Source organism: Macaca mulatta, chromosome 8 (genome assembly GCF_049350105.2).
Source record: "Macaca mulatta isolate MMU2019108-1 chromosome 8, T2T-MMU8v2.0, whole genome shotgun sequence".
In the NCBI taxonomy this organism is placed as follows: domain Eukaryota; kingdom Metazoa; phylum Chordata; class Mammalia; order Primates; family Cercopithecidae; genus Macaca; species Macaca mulatta.
This window is the reverse complement of record NC_133413.1, coordinates 66,121,730-66,148,649: the sequence shown is the minus strand read 5'-3', so window position 1 is coordinate 66,148,649 and position 26,920 is coordinate 66,121,730. Positions and strand designations below refer to the sequence as shown.

General features: G+C 41.5%; 1 protein-coding gene and 1 pseudogene across 1 annotated transcript in view; one reads left to right on the top strand and one right to left on the bottom strand.

Annotated features, from left to right (window-relative positions):
• Positions 1-26,920, bottom strand: part of XKR4 (XK related 4) — a 412,555-nt gene that overhangs the window by 12,985 nt on the left and 372,650 nt on the right. The gene's annotated exons all lie outside the window — the stretch shown is intronic.
• Positions 19,162-26,920, top strand: part of LOC697539 (myotubularin-related protein 5-like) — a 31,978-nt pseudogene continuing 24,219 nt past the window's right edge.

Here is a 26,920-nt window from a genome sequence, read left to right as displayed (position 1 = left end):
TTTCTTACCTGTCCACGAATGACATGACTAGAAAACAGCAAGGTTAATCCGCATTTAAAGATCCCAGCATGCTTTGGGAGGCCGAGGTGGGCGGATCACTTGAGGTCAGGAGTTCGAGATCAGTCTGGCCAACACGGTGAAACCCCGTCTCTACTAAAAATACAAAAATTAGCCTGGTGTGATGGCACATGCCTGTAATCCCAGCTACTCGGGAGGCTGAGGCAGGAGAATCACTTGAACCTGGGAGGCAGAGGTTGTAGTGAGCTGAGATCAGGCCATTGCACTCCAGCCTGTGCAACAAGGGTGAGTGAGACTCCTTCTCAAAAAAAAAAAAAAAAAAAAAAAAAAAAAAAAGAATCCCAGCATGTAGCAAGCACGCATTGCTATGTGTCTGACTTTTTTCTCTCATTTATTTCTCACAGCACTACTTCTTCAATGTAAATATTTTGCCCATTTTACGGATGAAAAAACTGAGGGTTAGAGAATTGAAATAATTTTACCCAGAGGGGGCACACTTTTTCTGTAGAGGCCCAGATATGTATTTTGGGCTTTGTCGGCCATGTGGGTCTCTGTCACAAGCATTTGGCTTGGCTGTTGTTGAGAGAACACAGCCATAAATACTTAAACAGATGAAAAAATAGGAGGTGGGCCGGATGCGGTCCATGGGTCTCAGTTTCCTGGCCCCTCACTCACTTCACTGGTGGACACATTTCTAACAGATAACAGAAGTAGGATTTATACCCACATTTTTCTTACTTTGAAGTCCTTACACTTTTTCTTCTATGCATCGAAACATTTTAGGCCAATTGTGAAACCTGGTAACTTAAAGAAGCTTTTTTAGATGGTTGCAGTGTGGGCATAGGTCGTGCTGTCTGCATGAAAGCCCGGAGGCACGGTGGCCAGCCAAACAACCGAACAAACCTACGGAACCTCCTGGTGTCAGCACGTCTTGTACACAAGGTGGAGTCTGGACGTGAATAAACCTCTTGAAAAGGGACTCTTTCCACCTGTAGGTATCTGTTAAGGACCGCAGATGCCGTACCTCAATACGCTTCCTGATCATTTCTAGGACAATAGGCAGGCACTTGCAGGGTGAACAGGCACGATAGGTTCAGGCTGGTCCCCTGGGCACTTCATTCTGCCCCTATTTGTGAGAAGGGCAGTTCCTTCACCCAGCCTCGCCCCCGACCATGCTGGCCAAAGCCTCTGAGATGGAAATTTAGCTGTTCCTCCTTCCCAGATGTCCCTAAGGTGCCTTTGTAGTCTGCCATGCATGTGAATTCGATGGCCCACATGCCACAAAGCATCCTCGAGCATCACCAATATTGACAGTTACTGGCCTATTTAGGGGAATGTGTAATGAGTGCATCCCTGGGAGAGTGAGTCTGCATCCCTGGGGTCTATAATCAAGTGTGAATTTTAATGAGAACTACTGTCCACTCACCCACATTCAGAGTTATTCATGCTTCGAGGACTTGGAAGGGGGCCCAGATACGAGAAATAGTGACACTCATACTGCCTCACCCTGGGACCAGGGTAAATGAAACTAAGAAGCACAAGACATGCTTTGCAGCAAGTGTTGGGGTAGGTGGCACAAGTAGAGGTGGTGCTGGCGTGGGATGTTCGTCATCACACAAGGTGGCACCAATATTTGCATTTGTGAACATTGAGACCTGCAGCCCTTTTCTGGTAAGAGAGCTGGGAGTCTGCTTAAATGGGACTCTGCCTACCTGGTAGAGAGGAAAGCAGAAAGAACGCCTGTGGTGGGAGAGTTTCCCAAGGAGAGACCCCAGAGAGAACACACCGGCGTGCCCACCCGTGGAGGGGTGCATTGGGAGCTGTATTCCAGTGACCTGCGAAGGCCCAGACTCAGATCCTCCCACTTTTTCTTCCTCTCTCCATCCCTCTCTCAATTTTTTCCTCTTATAAATGTTTATTGAACACCTACTAAGTGCCAGGCACTAAGGACACAAACATCGTTCCCTAGAGGAACTGAAAAATCAGCAAGGAAGACAGACATATATTTTCAACACACATATTTACAGGATGGTGAGCAGAGTGTAGAGAAGAGAGAAGCTGTGCACTAAGGCTTGGTCCAGGAGTGGAAAAGCAACTCAAGAAGAGACAGTCACAGGCCAAAGCTTGCAGGTGTGGTTGCGGCTGGCCTGGGTGTGTCTGAGGCAGGGCTGAGGCGGGCTGGCCGGAGGAGGCAGGAGGCCGTGGTCATGATATCCCAGACAAAGGGACTCGGGCCTCAACCTAAGGCAGTGGCACCTCCGGCAGCCACCTAGCAAGGCACATTAGGATCCCTGAGTGGGCAGAGTGTGCCAGAGGGAAGGGGACCCTCCAGACAGAGGTGGGAGGTATCTCAATACTTGGGCGAAGATGGCAGTGAGGGTGAGAAGCAAGTTCTGTGGAGCTCTAGAGGATGCAGAGGTCATTCTGGGAGCTGCATGCCTCCGGGCGAGTCACGTGACCTCACCCAGTTTTCATGGATTTGAGTGAGTGAGTATCAGTGACACAGTGTGTCCGTTAGAGCACTCTGAACAGAAACGTTTCTCTATAAATATAATCGGCCATTCTGAACCCTAGCTTTGCTTGCAGTTTTGCCCTCCCCATCCCACTCTCCCTCTGGAGCTTTTCAATGCCCTGGGATTGAAGGAAATTTTATTGGAGGAAGTTGGTTTGAATAGAATAGCATGACAGAGAAAGAATACAATAAAAGCTACAAGCTACAGAGTAAATTATTTTTTTCTTCCTTAGAGATATAAAATAAATGCTTTTGATAGGATAATATTTTTAAAAATCAGCTCAAAGTATGAGGAAAAATACTGGCCATTAATTACCTGTGCAGAATGTGTGCTTAATATTATTGGCTTAAAGGCCTATGCAATAGAGGCCACTTTGTTGGAAAAAAGGAAGGGCCAAGTCGAAGCTGTTCCAGGATTTGCAGAGAAGTCTGAGACAGAAGCAGGTTTTAGCGGCTTCATTCCTCAGGATTTTCCTGAATTGTGTACAAGAAAGGAGGGCATGGCCCAGCTCATAATATAGGGTCTCTATATGTGGGGGTTCCTCCCGAAGCTGAAAAGGAGGCAGAAAGGGAAGGACCTGGGGGCAAGGGGCTGGTTGGAGGAAGGCAGAAGGTAGAGGGAATGCCTGTCCAAACCCTTCTGAGGTTCTGGGATCCCAGTGGACACTTCCTTTTTCTGCTTTTGATTGCTTGTTTCCTGGCTTCATTCTGCAAAAAATTTCTAGCAGAAATGGATGCCCTTTAAAAATATCTCACCTTTTACACACAGTAGCTTTCTCTAAGGATTTCAATGTAGAATTGGTTCCTTGGCCTGCGGGGTTCAGGGGGAGCAGGAAAAGGGCTTTTTCTGTGTGTCTGGGGTGGGGAGAGACTGGAACCACGGCTTCTGTCCTATTTTCCAGGGTCCCACCCATTAGGTTGCTTCATTTTTACTCTATCAATAAAAAGAATGTAGCTTGCTGCTGGGACCATTTAATAATGTAGCAATAAATTGTGCTTTCAAGCCCAGCAATGCCTTTCTAGGTGATTTACAAAACACGGCTCAATACCCTGAGGACATGTGTGGGTAGCATTCTCTGCTCTAAGGGTTGGACTGGCTTGACTGGCTCAGAGAAAGTCCACCGGGTGAGGACCCCAAGGGCTCAGAAGTGGCCCAGCTTCTCAGTCGCCCTTCCCATCGCAGGGCACGGGACCTGGGCCATCGCTCCTGCAACACTTAGGGCATCACGTGGCATGCTCCTTTACACGCTGTCTCTGGGAGATGCTCAGCGCTTTTGAAAAAGGAAGGAGTTTTTCCTGGGGAAGACAGACTATGAGAGCATCTAATAATATGATGAAGATCGCCTTGGAGAGGAGAGTAACTCACTGCTGTGTTTTGGGAGCAGCAGCTTGATCTGAGCTGACACAGTTTAGGATTTAGGATCAGATATGGGGTGGCAGGGGGCCACACAGGGGGCCCTGCAGGGCTTTGGGAGAGTGGACTCCTCTTCATTCCCATCTGCCCATCCCTGAGTTGAGGACTCCATCAGGTGCAACCTCCTATCTGGCCTCCTGGTCCCCACTCTTTAGTTTGTAATTAAAATGAACTGTCTATGATGGAAATCTGATCAAATATCTCCCCAGCTGAAAACCCTTCAAGGACTCCCTATTTATGTCCCCACAAGATAAATGACATACCAAGTCCTTCCAGAATTGCACCCTCCCTGCTTCTCCCCGACTTTCTGCCTGCAGACCCTCTTCCTCTCTCTCCTGGTCTCAGGGTCTCCTTTCTCCACCCGACCTGGAGGACTCCCGGGATCCCGGCTCAGGAAGCCCCTTTGTCCGTTTCCATCCACTCCTTCGCCAAGGCCTTCTGCAGGGCCTTCTTACAGCATTGACCTTCCCGCAGCATTGACCTTCCCTGAGGACTCAGCTTGTGGGTGTCTCTCCTGCCCCAGGAGGGGAGACACAGGGGCCATTCTGCCTGCTGGGTGGGGGCACGTCACTTGAAGCCCAAGTAGGTTCTACTCTTAACTCCAAGGACTGTGCTGGGAGTAGGGGAGAGAGAGGCTGTGGAAGTGCTTTGTAAACTGCAGAGTTTTACAAATACTAGGTATTACCTCCATCATTCAAAAAACAAGTCCAAAGGAAAGAATCTCACAGTCTTGGTTACCTAGGAGCACTACTAACTTTCTTTTAGAAAATCTCTGGCTGTGAGAGATGCCTTCCTTGCCAAAAGGACAGATGATCAGACCTATCAAGGATCCTTCTGGTCTAGGGTTCTTAGAGGATGAAATGGCTGGCACTTTGGCACCCTTCAGAATCTTGGTGTGTGATAACCAGCTTCCAGGTTCAGGAGTACCAAGGTCAGTCCAGCCAATCTTTTCTAGTATAACCTTATTTTTAGAGAGAAATAAGTCTTTCACCAGCTTATGTGAGTTACTTCCATATTTGTCATGGATGATTATAGAGAGATTCTTCCCCATACAGACTCCTAGGAATAGGAGTCACCTTTTAGCAGACCTGCCTGCCAGATTTTGAGGTGCTCTATTAATTACTGTATTTTTTAAATAACAAAATTCTGTTTGGGAAGGCCTATATATTTGAAATGACCCAAATCATTGCAAGTTTGGGCTGATTATAGAGATTTACTGACAGAACCAGTGAAACAAAGAAGGACAATATGGAAACAAAAAAGGAAGTACAGAAATTTAATTCAGTTTAAGAAGCATTCCTGGAAGTATGAGTTCACAATTAAGTTTTGGATCTTACAAATCAGCCTCTTAAAGCAACATAGTGGGTAGTTCTGAAGATCATAAATGGCAAGAAAGAACCTGGGTTAGGTGTTGTCTCTAGTAAACGCCTCACACACCTGTTCAGAGCAGTGCTGCGTCTTCAACAGGCAGCGGAGGACAGAGGCGGTGCTCCCCAACTATGCCTTCTAGAAGACTGAAAAATGATGATGAAGGAAAGAAGTAAACTTTTTCAGTCCACATATTATTTGATTCGTATTTGTGACTCAGTTAATGAGTCAAATAGTATACGTTAACATTTAGCCTTTTCATCTCCAGTTCCAAAAGTTCATATACTTAAGTTGGCTTCAAAATTGTTTTATATATTCTCCTTTCATTGGAAAAATGGAGGGTTGCTTTATACTAAGAATTACCTCAAAGTCAAGTTAGTACATGAATCCTGTGTCCCAGGCAGTCTGTAGCCTGAGTTCAGTGACCCTGATGAATAAGCAGCGATGACTCCATTCGCTTTTGATATTGTTGTGGTCTTTTCTGATTTCTTCATACTCAGTTGTTCAATTCACTAAACACTTATTGAATGCCCACCTTGGGTTGCCCCAGACTAGCCCCTGGGAATGCTGAGGGCCTCCACCTCCTTCTCCCTTGAACCTCTTGTGTTCTCTGAACTATATCTGGGTCTAGACCTCAATCATCCTTCCAGGCTGACAATTCTGTGATGCTTGTTTGAGCCATCTCCTTTGAGAAACCCATCCTGTCCTCTCCCATCTGGTGGCCAGAAAGAAACTCCTCCTCTGTGTGCCTTGTTGAGCTACTTGTCAGCCTTTCTCTTTTGTGGCATTCATGAGGGTAGGGACTGAGATCAATTCATTGCTGTACTTCCAGAAACAGAAAATGCCTAGCACAGTTGATAATTATTTGATAAATTGTATTGAATTGAACAGAATTGAATTTAGAGATGTTCTAAATTGAGGTATGGCTTGGGTGCTGTTTTTGCTGATAAAAAAATACAAATGACCTGGATCAGGGACTGCTTATTAGTATCTTGGGGACTGAAATAGCCCTTTAGCACAGAACACATAAAACACAAATCATTAAGAATCCAACATGCATTTCTTTCCTGACCAAGACATGTTCCTAATAGGACAGAAGTAAGTTCAATTCATGCCATCACTGCTTGTAAAGGTTTTTCGATTAGGAATTTGTATGGTAGCTAGCAGTAAAAGAACAGTAATTTCCCAAGACAGAGACTTTTAAATGGAAGTGACCAACTCCAGATTCAAGGCTCTTTCTAAATCTTTGAAAATGGATGAGAATCAATTATTTTCAGCTTTTATAAATATATGTATAGGGGTGCTTTGATAATATTAAAGAAGCCAAGTCTAAGTTCTCAACAAAAACTCTGGATTTATACATGTCTCAGACTTTTGGGGTTAGTGCAATACAAGGGACTCAACAATTTGGTGATGCTGTTACATATGTGGTCCAAAGGCTGTGACAATCATGTGATCATTCTGAGGCCAATAGTCCCCATTAAGCTTATTCTGAATGATAAACTTGGAAAAAAGACTTGAACCAGATAATCATAAAGAAACATATCTCAGTAAATGATTGATAGAGAATAAGAAAAAAAAGTGACACCGCAACCCTAAGCTAATATTAACTGAGCTTCCAAGAAGCCAAAGTGAAAAAAAAAAATTTAATGAGTTAAATGATTCTTGTCATTAGATAAAAGCAAGAAGTAATTGTCCTTGTGGAATATTCTATCAGCAGTGAACCAGCATAGTCACTGCATTTTCCATGGAATGCAATAAATGTTGGGTTCACAGTCTATTGCTTGCATTGTATACTTCATCAGAAATCTAAACCAACTCATGTACACAGTAGGTCTACATGGACTTTTCATCTCTAAGTTGAAACACAATGAGGGCAGAATGGACCTCGTGTCTGAATCAAGCAGGCACAAAATCAGCTTTTCTCAGATATCAGTTAGGGAAAGGGGAAGTAGATCATGGGCAGATAATGGACTGGTATGCACATCAAATGATCTCTACACTATTAACAAGATGAGATGTTAAACAAAGGTGGTGCAAGGTGGAAGATGGGGTGTTGACCTCCCGAGGGCTTCAGCCAGGCTCTTAATAAGATACTGAGAGAAAGCAAGGCATACATGAAGTCAGTGCTTCTGCTGGGGGGAGTGACTAATCAAGGCACTGCAGTACAGGTCTATAGTGTGTGCCTGATCTGCAGCTTTTCTTTCTGTCTGAGGTCTTGAGTGGGAAACATTGTGGCTGGTATCTGATTTTTGCTGTGAGCCTTTCAGGCCTATCTATTTGATCTCTAGTTAATAGAGATGCCAGACTGATTCAGGAGTCCTCTCCCTACATCACCCACTGTCCTAAGGCCTCCCAGATGCCCTGTGGACTGAGAGAAAACACCTGTTGGGTTTCATTTGCATTTCATGCATTCACGGGAGAGGGGGCACAAAAACAAACAAACAAACAAACAAACAAACAAACAAAAACCTCTGAAAGGATACAGGTTGTGTTTTGGGAGGGGAATCTCATTCTGTTTTTCAATTACTTCAGAGCTATAAAACAGTGGCTACTGCCGGCTGGAAGTTAAAGCATTTGCACACATTTATGTTGAGTAGTGCAGAACCTGTATTACTACATATGACAGCTCTTGAAAAAGTTGCTTTAAAAGTTCAAATATATATTTTGATATAAGAAGATTATTTGGTGTCATGATGGACATGGCCTGATTTAGAACAGATTACTTCATGTATCTTAGTATCTGTTTTAGTTTTCATGTTTTTAAAAATCAGGTTGTTCAACCAAAAAGAAGATTAATAAGGAAATAGAGGACTTCAACAACAGTAGAGACCATCCAGACGTAATAGACATATACAGAGTACATCTACTCAACCACAGCAGAAAATATGTTTTTCTTAAGCACACTTGCAACATTCTCCAGGATAGACCATACATTAGGCCACAAAAGAGATCCTAAAACATTTCAAAAGACTGAAATTATAGAAAGTATCTTTTTCGATCACAGTGAGATGAAACTAGAAATGAATAGCAGAGGGAACTCTGTAAAATTCACAAATATGTGGAAATTAAACTACATCCTCTTTATTATTATTTTTAAAAAATTTGTTTCTTTTGAGACGGGGTCTTGTTCTGTTGCCCAGGCTGGAGTATCGTGGTGCAATCATAGCTCACTGCAACCTGAAACTCCTGGGCTCAAGGGATCATCCTATGTCAGCTTCTCAGGTAGCTGGGACTATGGGTGTGTGCCATCATGCCCGGTTTCTTTTTTTTTTTTTTTTTTTAAGTAGAGATGAAATCTTGCTATGTTGCCCAGGCTTAAACAACACACTCTTAACCAGTGGGTCAAAGAAGAAATCATAAGGGGAATTATAAGATATCTTGAGACAAATAAAAATGAAAAAACAACATAGCAAAAACTAATAGGTGCAGCAAAGCAATGCTCTGCTAAAAAAATCTATAGCTATAAATGCTTACATTGAAAAATATGATCTCAAATCAATAATCTAACTTTACACCTTAAGAAACTATAAAAAGTAGAACAAACTAAACACAAAGCTTGTAGGAGAAAGGAAATAATAATAATTTGAGTAGAAATAAAATAGAGAATAGAAAAACAATAAAGAAAATCAAGAAAACCAAAAGTTAGTTCTTTAAAAGGTTCAACAAAATTGATCACTCTTTAGCTAGATTAAGAAAAAAAGAGAACCTCAATTATTAAAATCAGTAGCAAAAGTTGGGACATCACTACCAATTTTACAGAAATAAAAAGAATTATAAGAGAATACTACGAAGAGTTGTATACCAATTAGAATTGGGTAATCTAAAAGAAGTGGACAAATTCCTAGAAATACAAAATCTACCAAGACTGAATCATAAAGAAATAAAAAGTCTGAACAGACCTATCGCTAGTAAGGAGACACAATCTGTAAGGCAAAACCGTCTAACAAAGAAAAGCCCAGAGATCTGATGGATCCCTTGGTAAATTTTACCAAATATTGAAAGATGAATTAATAGAAATCCTTCTCAAACACTCTCAAAATACTGAAAAGAAGGGAACAATTCCTACTTCATTCAAGAATTACCTTTATACCAAAGCCAGATAGAAACACTGCAAGTAAAGAAAACTACAGCCAGGTGCGGTGGCTTGAGCCTGTAATCCCAACACTTTGGGAAGCTGAGGTGGGTGGATTGCCTGAGGTCAGGAGTTTGAGACAAGTCTGGCCAACATGGTGAAATGCTGTCTCTACGAAAAATACAAAAAAACTAGCCAGGTGTGGTGGCATGTGCCTGTAATCCCAGCTACTTGGGAGGCTGAGACAAGGGAATTGCTTGAACCAGGGAGGTGGAGGTTGCAGTGAGCTGAGATTACATCACTGCACTCCAGCCTGGGTGACACAGCGAGACTCTGTCTCAAACAAAACAAAACAAACAAAACAAAAACAACAACAAAAAAGAAAACTACAAACCAATATCCCTTGTGAACACTGATGCAAAAATCCTCAATAAAATACTGGCAAACTGAATTCAGTAGCATATTAAATGGATTTTGTACCATGACCAAATAGGATTTATTCCTGAAATACAAGGATGGTTTAAGATATAAAAATTAATTAATGTAATACAACACATTAACAGAATGAAGGGGGAAGATACACCATATTATCATCTCAATAGATGCAAAAAAAGCATTTGACAAAATTTAACTCTATTTCACTATTAAAAAAAACTCAACAAACTAAGAATAGAAGGAAACTACCTCATCATAACAAAGGCCATAAATGAAAAGCCCACAGCCTAAAAAATACTTGATGGTAAAATACTGAAAGCTTTTCTTCTAAGGTCAAGAAAAAGACAAGGATGCCCGCTTTTGCCACTTCTCTTTAAAGTGGTATTAAAAATCCTGATCAGAGCAATTAGGCAAGAAAATGAAATAAAAAACATACAAATGAGAAAGGGGGAAGTGAAATTATCTCTGAATAGATAACATAATTTGTAGACAATTCTAAAGATTCCACAAAAAACATGACAGAACTAATAAGCCAATACTGAAAAGTTGCAGGATAAAAAATAAATATAAAATCAGTTGTGTTTCTATATGCTAACAATGGACAAAATGAATATATTTACAATATATATAATGGAAACATGAAAAGGAAATTAAGAAAACAACTTCATTTATAATAGCTTGAAAAAGAATAAAATACTTAGAAATTAACCAAAGAAACAAAAGATATGTATACTGAAAACTACAAAATGTTGCTAAAGGAGATGAAAGAAGCCATAAATAAGTGGGAAAATATCCTGTTTTCATGGGTTAGAAGTCTTAATATTGTTAAGGTGTCAATACTACCCAAAGTGATCTACAGACTCAGTGCAATACCTATCACAATGACATTTTTTACAAAAATAGAAAAATCCATCCTAAAATTCATATGGAATCGCAGAGGTCCCAGAAAAGCAAAAATAATCTTGAAAAAAAATTTGAGGGAATCACAATTTCTGATTTGAAAACTTACTACGAAGCTACAGTAATCAAAATAGTGTGGTACTGGCAGAAAGACAGACAAATAGACCAATGAAATAGAATAGTGAGCCCAGAAATAAACTCCCACATAGATGGTGAAATGATTTTTGACAAGATTGCCAAGACATTCAATGGGCAAAGGAGAGTCTTTTCAACAAATGGTCTGGGAAAACATATGCAAAAGGGGTGGACTGTTACTTTACACCACATGCAAAAATTACCTAAAATGCATCAAAAGCCTAAATGTAAAAACTGAAAGTGTAAAATTCTTAGAAGAAAATATAGAGGAAAAGCTTTATGATATTCGATTTGGCAATGATTTCTTGGGTAGACACCAAAAGCATAGGCAACAAAAGAAAAAAATAAATTGGACTTCATCAAAATGTAAATCTTTTTACATCAAAGGATACTGTCAACAAAGTAAAAAGACAGTCATAGAATGGGAAAAATATTTGCAAACCATATATCCAATAAAGATACATTTAAAAAAAACTATAACTCAACAACAACCTCCCAACCCCAAAATCCAATTTAGAAATGGGCAAAGGATTTGAACAGCTATTTCTTCAAAGAGGTTACACAGATGACCAATAAGCACCTGAAAAGATACTCAGTATTGCTAAAGATTAGAGGAATACCAATCAAAACTACAATGAGATATAATTTCATACCCATTATTATGACTATTACTTAAAAAAAAAAGAAAATAGCAAGTGTTAGTGAGAATGTGAAGAAATAGGAACACTTGTGTACTGTTGGTGGGAATGTTAAATGGTGCATCCAGTATGAAAACCAGTATGTCAGTTCTCCAAGCAATTAAACATAGAATTACCACATGATCCAGCATTTCCATTTCTGGATACATAGTCAGCCCTCTTTGCCCATGGGTTCTGCATCCATGGATGAAAATATATTTGAAAAATATTGAAAAAATATATTTTTTGAATTGAAAAGATTCATGGATCAAAAATATTTGAAAAAAGAGGATTGCTATCTCTGTACTCAACATGTACAAACTTTTATTTTCTTGTCATTATCTCCTAAACAATATGGTATACCAACTCTTTACATAGCATTTACATTGTACATTGTAAGTAATTTAAAGATGCCTTAGAGTATATGGGAAGATGTGCTGTAGGTTATATGCAAATACTACACCATTTTATGTAAGCGACTTGAGCACTTGTGGTTTCTGCTATCCGAGGGGGTCTTGGGACCAATCCCCCATGGATGCTGAGGGATGACTGTATACCCAAAAGAATTGAAAGCAGGGACTCAAGTGGATATTTGGTCACCCATGTTCATAACAGCATTATTCACAGTAGCCAAAAAGTGGAAACAACCCAAATGTTCATTGTTGGATGAATGGATAAACAAAATGGTTTTATATATATATATTTTTACAATATATTCAATGGAAAATTATTCAGTCTTAAAAGGGAAGGAAATTCTGACACATGCTACATGGAAGAACCTTCAAGATATTACAATAAGTGAAATAAGTCAGTCACAAAAAGACAAATATGGCATGATTCCACTTCTATGAGGTACCTAAAGTAGTCAAATTCATAGAGATAGAAAGCTGAATGGTGGTTGCCAGGGGCTGGAGGGGAGGGAAGAATGAACAGTTAGTGTTTCATGGTGCAGAATTTTAGTTTGGGAAGACAAAACATTTCAGGAGATGGATGGTGGTGAATGTCTCAGAACAGTGTGAATGTACTCAATGCCACTGAACCGTACACTTAAAAATGGTTAACATGTTATGTAAAATATACATAATATCAAACTGTAAATTTTATTTTGCATGTATTTTACCACAATAAAAGCAATCAGGAGTTATTTCTAATAAACTTAACAGTTCAAACTGAAGTTGTACACTGTCGCTGAGTACTAATTTGGCACCAGATACATTTAGGTTTCTAGACAGTTTTTTAAAAAATTGAATTTGTTGCTTTAGATTGACGAGTCCCTCCAGTCAGCCACAAGCCTCAGCATTCTCTACAGTATTACACCTGTCTGTTCCACTTAACTGATTACCTGCCAGGGCTCCAGGGTTATGTAAATTTGAAACTCACATAACTCTACGTTGCATCTCTCCTGTTTCTATCTATCAGCTTGCCAGCACATATCTGTTGGGTGAAGAGCCATTCTTAGTTACTTGTAGGCATGTGTGTATAATGGCAAAGGCTGTATTTTGAACCTGGGTTTAGAACTAGAGTTGAATGCTGGTTCTACCTATAGCTCCGTGGCACGCAGAAGAAATAGGAACACCTGTGTACTGTTGGTGGGACTGTTAAATGGTGCATCCAGTATGAAAAACAGTATGTCAGTTCTCCAAGCAATTAAACATAGAATTACCACATGATCCAGCATTTCCATTTCTGGATACATAGTCAGCTTCAGTATTCTCATTTGTGGAATAGGGATAACAACATTAATTTTTTAGGGGTTTTGCAGGGTTAAATGAGATTGTAAATACAAAAGCACCTAGCGTGTCCCTGTCAGACACCAGAAGGTTCAGCAAATGTTGGTTTCTGTCTTCTCTTTGCTCCCTCATAAGTGATCAGTTTTCCCATGAGAGGGAATAGTGATGGTGTCATACAATGTTCCTAGATTAGGGTTGGAAGAGGACAGAGGAGGGTGGTTCAGTAATTTACATAAGGGTCTCCTGTGGTAAGCTAGATTGTAAGATCCTAGATGAGAAAGACTGTGTCTACTTTGTCTTTCAGCTGTATGTCTAACCTGTTGCTTAATAAGTGCTTAAATAATAATGGGTAGATTTTGTCAATGTGGTAAAATAAGCATCATAATGACATTCGCCTATCTTTGATGACAATCTGAGGGAGAAAAATAGGTCATCTGGACCTTTGAGAATAGAATATGGCTTTCAATACTGGTGAAGATATCTTACGCTTGCAGAAATATGGAGAGAAATTAAAGCCAGGAAAACAAGGGGAACTCAAGGATTACGATTATTTTTTCCTTGTTGCTGCAATGTTCTTGTTACATTAAGTTTTTCTCTTTTTTTGGCCCAATTTGAAGGAGCAGATGCTTTTCCCAGAACTTCTGAGTAGCTTGCTCCTCAGCGTGCCCTTCCTCCCTGCAGCACAGAGCATTTCGAGGACACCTTTCAGTCAGTAAAAGCATTTCCTCTCACCTTTGCTCTCAAGCTCTAGAGGAGGAAGATGGAAGAGATGAAAGAAGAAAATGGATGTTATAACATTTTTGACACTGGCTATCATTTTCTTTCTTCTTATTTTCAAGAGATATGCATACTCTGTTTCATATAGACACAAGGAAGGCACACCTAGGGACTGAGAAATTCACACACTGGAGGAAAATCTCCAGGCTCCATCCTGAATTCTAGTGATAGCCCAAACAAAACAAAGCAAAATCAGAAAGGAGAACTGTTTGCTAAAGACAGCGCAATAGCTGGATATTCAGCCGACTGCTGTGTAAATACATAATTAAAGACCAAATTGGTATTATTAGTGTGTGACAGCTTTCTCTGCCAAGCTGCTGTCGTCAGTTGCCTTGAATTCTTTCCTTCATCTTTGCAAGTCTCAGTTCAGTGGCACAATCAGTCCCAGGGGCCATCTCACAATAGGTCACTGCAGATATGAGGAGAACAAGTTCTCTCTGCCTGTTAACAGACCACACTTCTGGAACACTTTTCAGGTTCCTAACTTGTAAATTTGCAAAAATAACACCAGAAAAGATGCCAGTCATTATTTTTGCAAAAATGAAGCCCTCTGGAATGGAATAACTCTGTCCTTGGGGTCCCAAGGACTAACTGATGTGTGTCACATGGTAGGTGGGAGAAGATTTTCAAACAGTGGGATAATCAATATTGAGAGAAAAGTTGTATTGATTTAAGGAACATGTTAATAACTCCTTTCTTTAATGGACCTCTATGCTCCAGGCACTTAAAATAATGATAATGACACCTTAATGTCAAATTTCAAAGTGCTTCCCCATACATCATCTTAGCATAGCCTGTGGGTTTCATATTTTCACATTTAATATTTAACTTTGGTGCCTATAGTTTCTATAAGATTACTATCTAGAAGTCAGTTGACATTCTTTCTGGATTCTGAAGGTATTTGTTAATGTTTCCTCAAGTAACCAGGAGAAGACCAAATAAAAAAAGGAGGATTTCATCTTATGTTTGATTGAAATGTCAGCAGATAAACTGGCTTTATTTATGGCCTTGAATGTCTTGCCCCTGAGGCAGACTGCCTGGGAGTAGATCCTAGTAAGGCAAGTCCTTTCGCTTCTCTGAGTCCCAATTTCCTCATCTACAAAGTGGAAACTCGGTTTTTCAGAAAATTTGGATGATTTCCCATTGCAAGTATCCAATGCTAGGGAGATAGACATAAAGTAGTGAGCTTCTCTCTCTCTCTCTCTGTCTCTCTGTCTCTCTCTCTCTCTTTCTCAGGGTCTTGCTCTGTTGCCCAGGCTGGAGTGCAGTGGCAGGATCACAGCTCACTGCACGCTCAATCTTCTGGCCTCAAGCGATCCTCCTGCTTCAGCCTCCTGAGTAGCTGGAACTACAGGCATGTGCCACGAGCTCCAGCTAATTTTTGCATTTTTTGTAGAGATAGGTATGGTCATGTTGTCCAGGCTGGTCCAAACTTCTGAGCTCAAGTGATCCTCCCACCTCAGCCTCCCAAAATGCTGGGATTACAGGGCTGAGACACTGCGCCCGGCCCTGCATCACCCCATTTCACAGCAGCCAGGCGACCCCTGGAGACTGTAACCTTCTTGCTAGGATGTGCTCGGTGCCTGGACAGGACTGGTGACAGAGCCTGCTGCACGGGCCACACAGAGGTGCCGGGGACATGCACGACACTGACCCTCTGCACATGACCTGAGCCCCTGCATGCCCTGTCCAGGTTCACGCTGGGAGCGGAAGGCCACCATGGGGATCTGTCTTCCCTGGCAGTGGGACTGTGTCAGTCCAATTAGACAGGTGGGCCTTAGGGTGCAGCGGCCTCCAGAGCCCATCCTTGGAGGTTAGGCCATGGGGGGCTGAGGTGTGTGGTACCCAGCTGAGGTTCTTTTGGTCTTTTCTTAGCAAACACATATTCAGAGATATTTTATTATTCAGAATATCAAGACGGCAACAAAGAGTGGTCTTAAACCCCAAGTGGGGCCCTGCAAAGCCAGGCCCTGCACCCCTGTTCTGGCTCCCTCCCTAATCCTCGGGGCCAGCCTGGAGTGGGTGTGACCAGACGGCTGAGTGTGGGACAGCAGTGGAGATGGGGATCTGAGTCTGGGAGATCCAGGCCAGTGATGTAGGGTCTTGCGGGCGAGCATGAGGACTCTGGGGTTCACTCTGCGTGAGGTGGGAAGGTATTAAGGGCTCTTGAGAAGAGGGGGTGACAGAATCTGGCTTGGGTCTCACAAGGATCCCCAGGCTGTTGTGTAGTCCCTCGACTGCAGGGACAAGGGCTAGTGCAAGGAGGCCAATGAGGTCATTGGAATAATCCAGGAGGCTTGAAATAGGAGAAAACAACAGGAACGTGTACATTTCACATTTGTGTTTGGCACTTGCATTTGTTTACTTGAATTTGGATTGAATGCGGGGTGTGAACAAGAAGACTCAAGGATGATGCCAAAGTTCTTGCCTGAACAACTAGAAGAATGAAGTTCACAGTTTCTGAAGTGGGGTCTTCTTGGGAAGACAATAAAGATAATAATGGGACTTACTTCACTGGATTGTTTTGAGGGTAAAAAAGTTAATAAAGCAAAAGGTTAGGACAGACACATATAATAAATATTCAATAATTATTGGTTATTATTTTCCCAACTTTATAAACATCAGAAAAAATCAATAATCTGCCTGTTACGATGGCCCATTTAAAAACATATTAGAAACACACACAAATAAATCCCCAACACAAATTTTGTAAAGTCCTTATCAGAGCCTTTTTCATTATTGTGTTTTGATCAGCACATACACATTTATAATCAATCTCTTATTTGACTTTCAGTGTTGAGTTTAAGTGCTTAGCATACTAGGGAAATGGCAGTTTGTTAAATGGACATCTGGGAAATACGGCTCAGGATTTTGTTTTTACAGCTCAAAAATAGTTTTCATAGATCAGCGAAGAGAACAGAGATTTTCATGGAGGAAAGCGTATTGCTGCACGAGTCTCCTCTGAATGCACACAGACGGATGTATTCATCGGACACTGAGGTGCCGGATTAGGGAGCTCCTGGGCAGGATCTTACAGGCTTCATTTTCTGGTGGAGATCACTACTGGAGGGACAGATTGGGTAGACTGGCATGGATATTCGACTCAGTTGTTTTCCCCTAGAACTACTGAGATCTATGGAATCAATTCTGATCTGTTAAATGGTACTTTCTAATTATGGGATTATAATTTATGAAAATATGTCAAACATTTGAGAAATGTTGAACTAGGAAAGTGAATTTCTCACCTCAACCAGAATTAGATATGCAGTGTTTTGTTTGAGGTGCATTTGTAGGATGTAAAACATACAAAGATTCAAATATGAAATCACATTCAAAAGCCTACATAGTTTTTTGCAGGGGAGTTGGGAGGGAATCTAGGTTTTCATTGTAGTTTCTTAAAGAAGAAATTGGTCCAAAGTTGCCTGTAATTGCAGGTCGCTTTTATAAGAATACTCATTACTTATGTGAGAAGCACTCTGCAATCTTAAAAATGTATTATCAATGCCCTAATTTTTAGATGAGTAAACTGAAGCTCTGAGAGGTTGGCTGTCTTACAATCTCTCCTTTTGTAAGGGACAGTCAGAATTTAAGCCCAGGTCTCTGGTTGGCTCAAATGGTAACTTTTTTGTTTTAAAGAAACACTATATGAGTTTTTTTTAGACTGCTGTTTAAAGAGATATTTGCACTATCAGACCCTGGTCCAGGAATTGGCAGGCAGGGTGAATAAGAGACAATGATTCTGTTGAATATAGAAAGGTTTCCAGAGTCCTAATCTTTATCCATTAAGCATTAGAGCTTAGAAGTGTTCTTCTAACATGTACAGCTCCCTCCACTCAGTATGCGAGTACTTATTGCCCTCATTACTATTACTTAACATATATCAAATGCCTACGGTGTCCCACTTCCTTACAGACCACATCGTCGAAGCCCTCTCAGCAACAGCCAGCAGGTGAGGTTTGACTGAGTGACTGAATTAGTTTCTAAGCAAACATTGCTGAGTTCATATTCTCAAGTTAATTTGACCTTGATGTTATGCTTGAGGCAATTTTTCTAAAATATTTCTCATATGGTGCTTTTGAGGTGTGTGAATATATACATTTGGTAAAGAACTTTTTTTTACTGTGAACGTGATGGCAGCTGCAGGCCATCTGGAGTGGCCGCCAGCTGCAGCGAAGAGGCAGTAGCAGTGGCAGCAGAAGCAGCTGCGGGAGCAGTAGTGGCAGTGGTGGGTCTCCTGTGCTTTGCATCCCTAAGGCAGCCAACAGCGCTGCCTCCAACCCAACCTCTCGTGGCTGGGTGGGACCCACTCCCTTGCCCAGAGCCTTTGCTGCTCCAGACCCTGGCCCTGCATCACCACTATCACCCACTGCCACTGTGGGGAGGGCCTGGTGGGGGAAGCAGGCAATCCTCAAACCCACCCCTGGGAGGCCCCCAGGAGCCCACCATCCTGGAAGCCACCGTGATAGGGCTGGGCTGAGCTGCATGCCATTGGGAGAGCAATGTGGTAGGGCGTGGAGGAATGGACAGAGAGGCCCAGCGAGGACCTGGAGCACCTGCCACAGGCTGCGAGGAAGCATGGCTGGGGGTTCATGCTCCATGGAGCCAGCAGGAGCTGGGACAAGCGGAAGCCCTGCTCCTTCTGAGTGGGTGGGGCAGGAGCTCCTTGGGTGCAGCTGTAGCCACTCTGCTGCAGCTCCAGATCCAGGCATCTCTGTGCTCTTGGGGGTCCAGGAAGGCCCTCCATACCTGCAGCAGGCTCAGAAGTACCTGCTCCCACTGCCTGGCTTCTCCCTGTGGTCAGTGCCCTCTCCAATCTCAGAGCAAAGTTGGGGCCAAGTCTGGGCACTGTCACAGCCTGGCTGGGTGTGCACATGCTCAAGGCAGCACTGACATGTCATGCCAGCTCCCTGCTACCTCAGGCCTCTCTGGATTTTGGGCACTGACAAGTATGGGAGGGAGGTTGAGGAGGTATTGAGGACAGCCTGGTGCTAGCCTGCCGGTACCCCTCAGCATGAACAGCCTGGGAGCCATGAACAGTGGCAGGAGACAGACAGGCTCCTGGGTGGAAGGGGGAGCGTGCCTGGTGATGCCCCGCCTTCTAGTTGGGGAGGTCATGAAGCATGGGGGCAGGGCAGCCAGTCCTGCAGACCAGAGGAGGAACTTGTGGTGCTTTTCCCTGGGCCTGTCGATGGCCACCCATGGCTGTGAGTGGGTCAATCAGCATGCACTTCCTCCCCTCTGAGGTTCATAAAAACCCCAGACTCAGCCAGACTCAAAGAGAGGATGGAGAGAGGACAGACAACCAGCTACAGAGAGGAGCTACCCTCTCTGCTGAGAGCTGAACATTCATCGGACACCCTGGCTACAGAGAGGAGCTACCCACTGTGGGTCTCCTCTGAGCTGTTCTATCACTTAATAAAACTCCTCTTCGTCTTGCTCTCTCTCCACTTCTCTGCATACTTCATTCTTCCTGGATGCAGGACAAGAACTTGGGACCCACTGAATGGCAGAAATAAAAGAGCTGTAACACAAACAGGGATGAAACATGCCTCTTGCTTGCCATGTTGTGGGTGAAGAAAAGGAGAGAAGAGCTGCGGCTCTTCAGGGAGCTCAGACCTGGGAACTCCCCAAGCCAGGGCTGTGACTTCCTCTTTGGAGCCCTGTGGTTCCTGGCATCTCCAAGCTTGTGGGCACCACTCTGTTCCCTGGTGCCAGCCGTGGAAGCTGCTTGTGGTGTGCCTGGTCTAGCTGTGCCCTCACAGGGAGCTGGTGCCTGTGTTGGCACCTGGAGCTGCACACCCCACAGCAGCAGCTGGTGTGCCTGGACCCCATGCTCCACTCACACACCCCTCGCTGCTCTGCACCTGGCTTGCCCTTGGAAGGCATGGGATCTAGGCCAGTAGCACGAGCCAAACGCAGCCTGCCAGGCCAAGTGAGCAGAATGAGCCCAGTGGGACAGAGCAAAACTCAGACAAAGGCACCACTGGCCACAGAGGTTTCTGACTGGTGAAGTGACACCCCAAAAATCCTGTAACAAATGGATAGATACAAAGGTTACTAACTTACATTGCGTTTGGGGACCACAAGCAATTAATACCATAGTGAGCAGGAAATCAATACAATCATTGTTTTATCCATTCCTGAAATGGAAAAAGGAGAACTGTGTGGATGGGTAGCACTACTGGGTAAAGGGCACAGTCATCTTTACGTCTGTTCCTGTATGGTTAGCCCAGATATAGGTTGACTTTTCATTCCACTGCTTATTAACTAAAAATAATAGAAACCACAGTGATTTTTTGAGTTTCCTATGTGTCAGGCTTCTCAAAAATAGAGTCATTAAAGCTATAGCTTTAATGCAGCTATAGCTACAGACCCATACTTGGTCTTTTATACTCTCCCTTAAGCCACTGTGGCTGAAAACCTGCAAATTGCATTTGCCAGATTTTGTGCTCAGTTGGGATTCCTTGCTGGCAATGGGAGGCACTCATAACAAATTAAACGTGGGAAGAAAATAGAAACTACCCTGCTTATGGCAGAGGCAGGTGACTACAGACTATTGCAATAGTGCCAGCAGTTCTAGTACTTCTGGAGGTGAGCATGGATGCCTGCAGAGGAAATAGCTAGCAAAACCCAGGCCTTCTGGAGCTCACATGCTGTATCAGGGCAGAGAAATGAGGAATTAGATGGGCATTACTCCTGGTAGGATGCTATGGTTTTCTGAAGTTTCTCATCTTTGGATACCACCAACTTTCCCAGTTTTTGCTCCTTTAGTTCCCATATTTTGTCTCTTAATTCCTTAATTTCAATCACTTTCTAGCTTGAGATACCTAAAGAAGTTTGTTTTTCTGAATGAACCAATATTACATCCACTTGGCCCACACCATCCTCTAGAGTCCACTGTGGATAGACAGAAACTTTCCCCCAGACCCAAAGAGTCATTGCTGGCATAGTTACAATTGCCCTGCTACTGAGGCTCCCATCTGCCCTGTCTGAGCCACAGCTTTGTAAGGCTGTGCTAGCACAGTGCTCACAGATTCACAGGGCGCCTGGTGCTGAGAGAGTGACCTCAGATGTTATGACTGCAAGCTTGATAATGTCAGGAAAGAGACCTAAAATTCGACTGAATAGCAATACATCATCTGCAAATCATGAGACTGAAAAAATGCAGAATTCCATAGAATTTAAAGGTCTTTTAAGACATAAAGAAAGACATGTCTGTGTCTTAGGAACTAAACAAATGAAGAAGCTGATCAAACGATCAACTGGAGTTGGAGTTGAGCACTGTCGTGAGTAGACTGAAGAATTAATGTGTTTATCTTGCATTCAGGAATGTGGGCCAAGTGGCACTTCTTCTAAGTTGATGGCATCATTGACATGGCAATCACAAGCAGTACTCAGTGAGTCCCCTCAGGACCGTCTAGAATAGCATCAGTACAATCAGTGTTGTGGTTCACTTAAAGGGGATGGTGATTGTTTTCCTTAATGGGTGAGAGTCTTTTAAACCCTGTAAAATTCAGAATTAAATATAAAAATGTTTAAGAAAAATAAAATCATGGCATTAGTATTTTGGGGTTAAGAAGAAACATATACATATTTAGTGTTTAATATACTTGTAATTTTTAAGACAATCTGGCCTATTATAAAGACATCCTTGAAACTCCTACTAAATATATAAAGCACGGACAAACTATCCGGTTCTGAATTTTCTTTCTTCCCATAACCAACTAGACAACTGGAAAAAATATGACAGACAACGATTTCAGATACTGAACAACAGAACAGGCCTGTATCTAGAATAGAAAGAAAATAAATTAGGTGAGACCAGCAATTGCCCTGGCTCCTTTTCCTCGAGGCACCTTCTAAACTGCGGCCCGGGGAAGGGGAATTCCAGTAGAGCATTATTCTGAAAATCAGACAGATGGCAGTGTTCAGGAAAACTGAGATGGCTGAACTTTGTGGGGAAGAATACCGGAGAGCAGGGAGTGATGCAGCCAAAAAGTTCCAGAAACATGCATAGGCATCCTTTTGAGTTTTTTGTTGAATGCTATGCCACATATGCATAAGCTAGGCAAAAAAATAGACTCCTGGGGAGTTGTAAGCTGAACAATTCTCAGAGCTTACATAGGGCTGTGATACTGTACGTTTTGATCATCCAAAATTAAAGAAGCTAGGGCTGTGGTTTGTGCCCGTAATCCTAGCTACTCAAGAGGCTGAGGTGGGAAGATCACTTGGGCCTAGGAGTCTCAGGCCAGCCTGGGAAACACAGCGAGACTCTCCTCCCCCTTCCCCCCCTCCCCCGCCCCCGTCAATAACAAACAAACGAACAAACCAACCAACCAACCCCAAAAGACATAAAAGAGGCCATTGAACACCTGGAGCACTCAGAAAAGACCCCAGAAGGCTACGTCTTAAAAAGTAGAGCTAAACTAGCCTTAGAATAAAAGATACTCCAGATGTGCCCTACCAACGTTTTAAAAGAAGCCCCCAAAACATCAAGCTCATCCACAAGTAAGTTAATTGCCTGCCAGGACAAAATTCAATATTCTTTCAAAGAAGACAACAAAATTCAAATTCCAAATATGCCACATCCAATCAAAAATCATTGACAATATAAAACTACTGAAAAATGTGACCAACAATCCAGAGAAAAATCAGCCAATAGAAACATAACCTGAGATAGCAAAGATGATGGAATTAGCAAGTGTTCATTTAAAAACTGTTATTATAAATGTGCTCATGAATGTAGAAGAAAACATGGACATGATGAGGAAAGAAAAGATATAAAATAGAGCCAAATGAAACTTTAAAGGTGAAAAATGTAATATCAGAAATAAAAAATACACTGGAGAGGAAGAAGAGAACATTAGACCTCATAAGATAAAGTCAGTGAACTTGAATACATAGTGATAGAAACCATCTAGACTGAAGCACAGAGAGAAAAATGGCTGGAAAAACCCATCTGAGCCTCAACGAGCTATAAAACAATAGTAAACGGTCTATCTCTTGTGTAACTGGAATGCCAGAAAGGAGGGGGGCAGAAAAAAGTTTGGAAGAAATAATGGCAGAAACATTTCTAAACTTGAATAAACTGTAAACCAAGCTTCTCAACAAACCACAAGCAGAAAAAAACAACAAACCACAAGCATGCACGCACACACACACACACACACACACACACACTATACATACTCCAAAGTACTTTGTATTAAATTGCTAGAAAGATGTGATAGAGAAAAAATCCTAAAAGCAGTCAGAGTAAAAAAAAAAATAAAAACAAAAACATGTCATGTACACAGGAACAAAGATGACTGCTGACATTACAAACAATGCAAGTCAGAAGAGAATGAAACATCATCTTTTATTTTTAATTTTATATTTTTGGGGTGTTGAGAGGTGAAGTTTTTTGGTTTTAATAATTACAACTTTTAGATTTAGAGGGTATATCTGCAGGTTTGTTACCTGGGTATATTGTGTGATGCTGAATTTTGGGGTACAATTGATTCTGTCACCAGGTCCTGAGCATAGTACCCAATGGTGAGTTTTTCAACCCTTGCCCCTCTCCTTCCCTCTCTCCTCTAGTAGTTTTATATCCATGAGTACCCATTGTTTAACTCCCACTTTTAAGTAAGAACGTTTGGTATTGGGTTTTTTGTTCCCATGGTAATTCACTTAGGATAATGGCCTTCAGCTGCATCTATGTTGCTGCAAAAAACATCATTTTATTCTTTTTTATGGCTGCATAGCATTCCATGTGTATATGTACCACATATTCTTTATCCAGTCCGCTGTTGATGGGTACTTACATTGATTTCATGTCTTTCTATTGTGAATAGCATTGGAACAGCATGTTTAAAATGCTGGGGAAAAAAGTGTCTGTCAAACTAGATTTCTATATCTAGAGAAAATACCCTTTCAAAATGAAGGCAAAATGAAGACATCCCATTCAAATAAAAGAATTTGTCATCGTAGATTGCTACTATAAATGGCCTCATAAGAAATATTATAGACAGTTTAGATTGTAGGGAAAGAATATTAGAAGCAAACTTGGATGTGTGCAAAGTAATGAAAAGTGTCAGAAATGGTAAAGATTTGGTGAATATAAAATGGATCTCCGTACTTTCAGTTTATGTAAAACATAACTGTTTAGGCAAAAACAATTATAATGTATTGTGGGGTTTATAACACATGTAAATGTATGATGACAATAGCACAAAGGCTGGGAGGGAAAGTAGAAGTACACTATTGTAAAGTGTTTATACATCAAGTGGCATAAAGTGATTTGAAGATAGATGGTCGTGGTAAGTTAAAGATACACACTGTAACCAATTTAATGTGTAATTGATTTTGACTTGATTTTCATGTTGATGACTTACCAACTTCATATAATTTAAAGTACATGTTTATATTAATGGGCGACATATATCTAGGAATTAAGTGGAATTTGAAAATGTTTAAATAATTCATTTTACTTACCGAGATACTTAAAAATAAATATATTAAGTGAATAGATCTAGTATAAAATATTTGATGCATCATAATAATCCTTTTTTTAAATAACAAAAGTGTTAGACTGAGGTTTAAGAGGTAACTGACTTACCTAAAGTAACACGACATGAGGAGCCAGGACTTCATCTTTTAAGTCCTAGTTTTATTTCCAAACTTATCTCTACATGGGTTGTTAATTTGTAAAAATATCTCCATGTTTTTGTTGTAACTATTGTTCTTAACAGATAAATACTTGAAATTCTCTTTTGTGGCAAAATTGACAAATAGTTTTTGAGAGGGTAACATGGTTACTATTAAGTTATACCTTTAAAAAAATTAATGACTATTTTTTAGAGTGGTATTAGGTGTATAAGAAAATTGAGTGGAAAGTACAGGGAGTTTCCATAGCCTTCCCCTGCCAGTTCCCCTTATTGTTAACATCTTGCATTAATTATTGTGGTGCATTTTTTACCGATGCAGTACATTGATGAGCCAATATGAATACATTATTTTTAACGAAGGCCTACTATTTACATTAGAGTTTACTCTTTGTGTTGTAAATCCTATGGGTTTGGACAAACGTATAATGACATGTATCCACCATTGTAATATCGTACAGAGTAGTTTTACTGCCCTGAGAAATCTTTTGTGTCCCATCTGTTCATCCCTCCCAGCCCTCTAACCTCCAGCAACCATTGGTCTTTTCTTCTCTCCATTCTTTTCGAGAATATCACATAGTTGAAATTCCACAATGTGAAGTCTTTTCAGATTGGCTTCTTTCACTTAGTACAATGTGTTTAAAATTCCTCCAAGTCTTTCTGTGGCTTGATAGCTCATTTCTTTGTAGTGTTGAATAATATTCCATTGTCTGGATGTACCACAATTTATCTATCAAAGGACATCCTAGTCACTTCCAGGTTTGGCAATTGTGAATAAAGCTGCTGTAGACATTTGTGTGCACATTTTTGTATGAGTTTACATTTTTTAACTAACTCGAGTAAATACCTAGGACTGTGATTCCTGGATCACATGATAAGAGCATGTTTAGTTTTTCCAAAGTTTTTCATCATTTTACATCCCTCAGTAGTGAATAAGAGTTCCTGTTGCTCCGCATCCTCATCAGTATTTGGTGGTGTCAGTATTTTGGATTTTTGCCATTCTAATAGGTGTGTAGGAGTAACTCATTGTCCATGACGTTTTACATGTTACAATCTGTTGCTGATCATAATCCTGAAAGACAGTCCCAAAGGCCATAATCTCATATGTTGAAATACAGAATAATCAAAAGCACTAATGTCTAAAATTCTTAATGTCTAAGACTCCCCATACACAATCCTGAATGATTAAAATTCCAAAGCTGGAAATCCTGAAAGCAGAATTCTGGGGAAGGGATTAGTGCATTTTTGGTTGTCTTTGGGATGGTGGCATCATGTTAGGTGGAACTATTGTCTGTTATTGGCTTTATTTGGAAATGAAGTATGGTTTAAGATGATGTGTAGGGGTGCCAGGTTGACAATGGGAGGACTTGTGAACTTAATTTTAGGTGTCATTTTGACTGGATTAAGGAATGTCTAAGTGGCGGCTCACACCTGTAATCCCAGCATTTTGGGAGGCTGAGGCGGGTGGGTCACATAAGCCCAGGAGTTCAAGACCAGCTTGGCCAACATGGTGAAACCCCATCTCTGCTAAAAAGACAAAAAAAGTTAGTTGGGCATGGTGGTGCACACCTGTAATCCCACCTACTCAGGAGGCTGAGGCATGAGAATCACTTGAACCTGGGAGGCAGAGGTTGCAGTGAGCCAGGACTGTGCCACTGTGCTCCAAGCCTGGGTGACAGAGTAAGACTCTGTCTCAAAAAAAAAAAAAAAGAAAAGAAAAGAATATCTAGAAACCCAGTAATGCATTATTTTTGGTGTGTCTGTGAGGTTGTTAATGTGGATTGGTCTTTCTCTGAGAGTTGGGGCAGACTTTTCTCCTGCTTTCTTCAACATCAGAACTCCAGGCTCACTAGCCTTCAGACTCTAAGACTTACACCACCTGTTCCCCAGGTCCACAGACTTTTGGCCTTGGACAGAAAGTGACGTCGGCTTTCCTGGCTCTGAGGCCATCTGAGTTGGATTCAGCCATCCTGCAGGAATCCCAGGGTCTCTAGCTTGCAGACAGTCTGTCATGGGACTCCTCAGTCATCAGAATTGTGTGAGCCAATTTCCTTAATAAATCCCCTCTCGTATCTCTATATACATATTCTATTGGTTCTAGTTCTCTGGAGAACCCTGATTAGTACCGATTTGGTATTGGGGAAGCTGAATTTCATTCCTTCTTACTGTATTCCTTACAAAACAATAAAAAAGATCTGTGAAATTGCTCCCCCACAAAAAGACTGTGATAACTTAA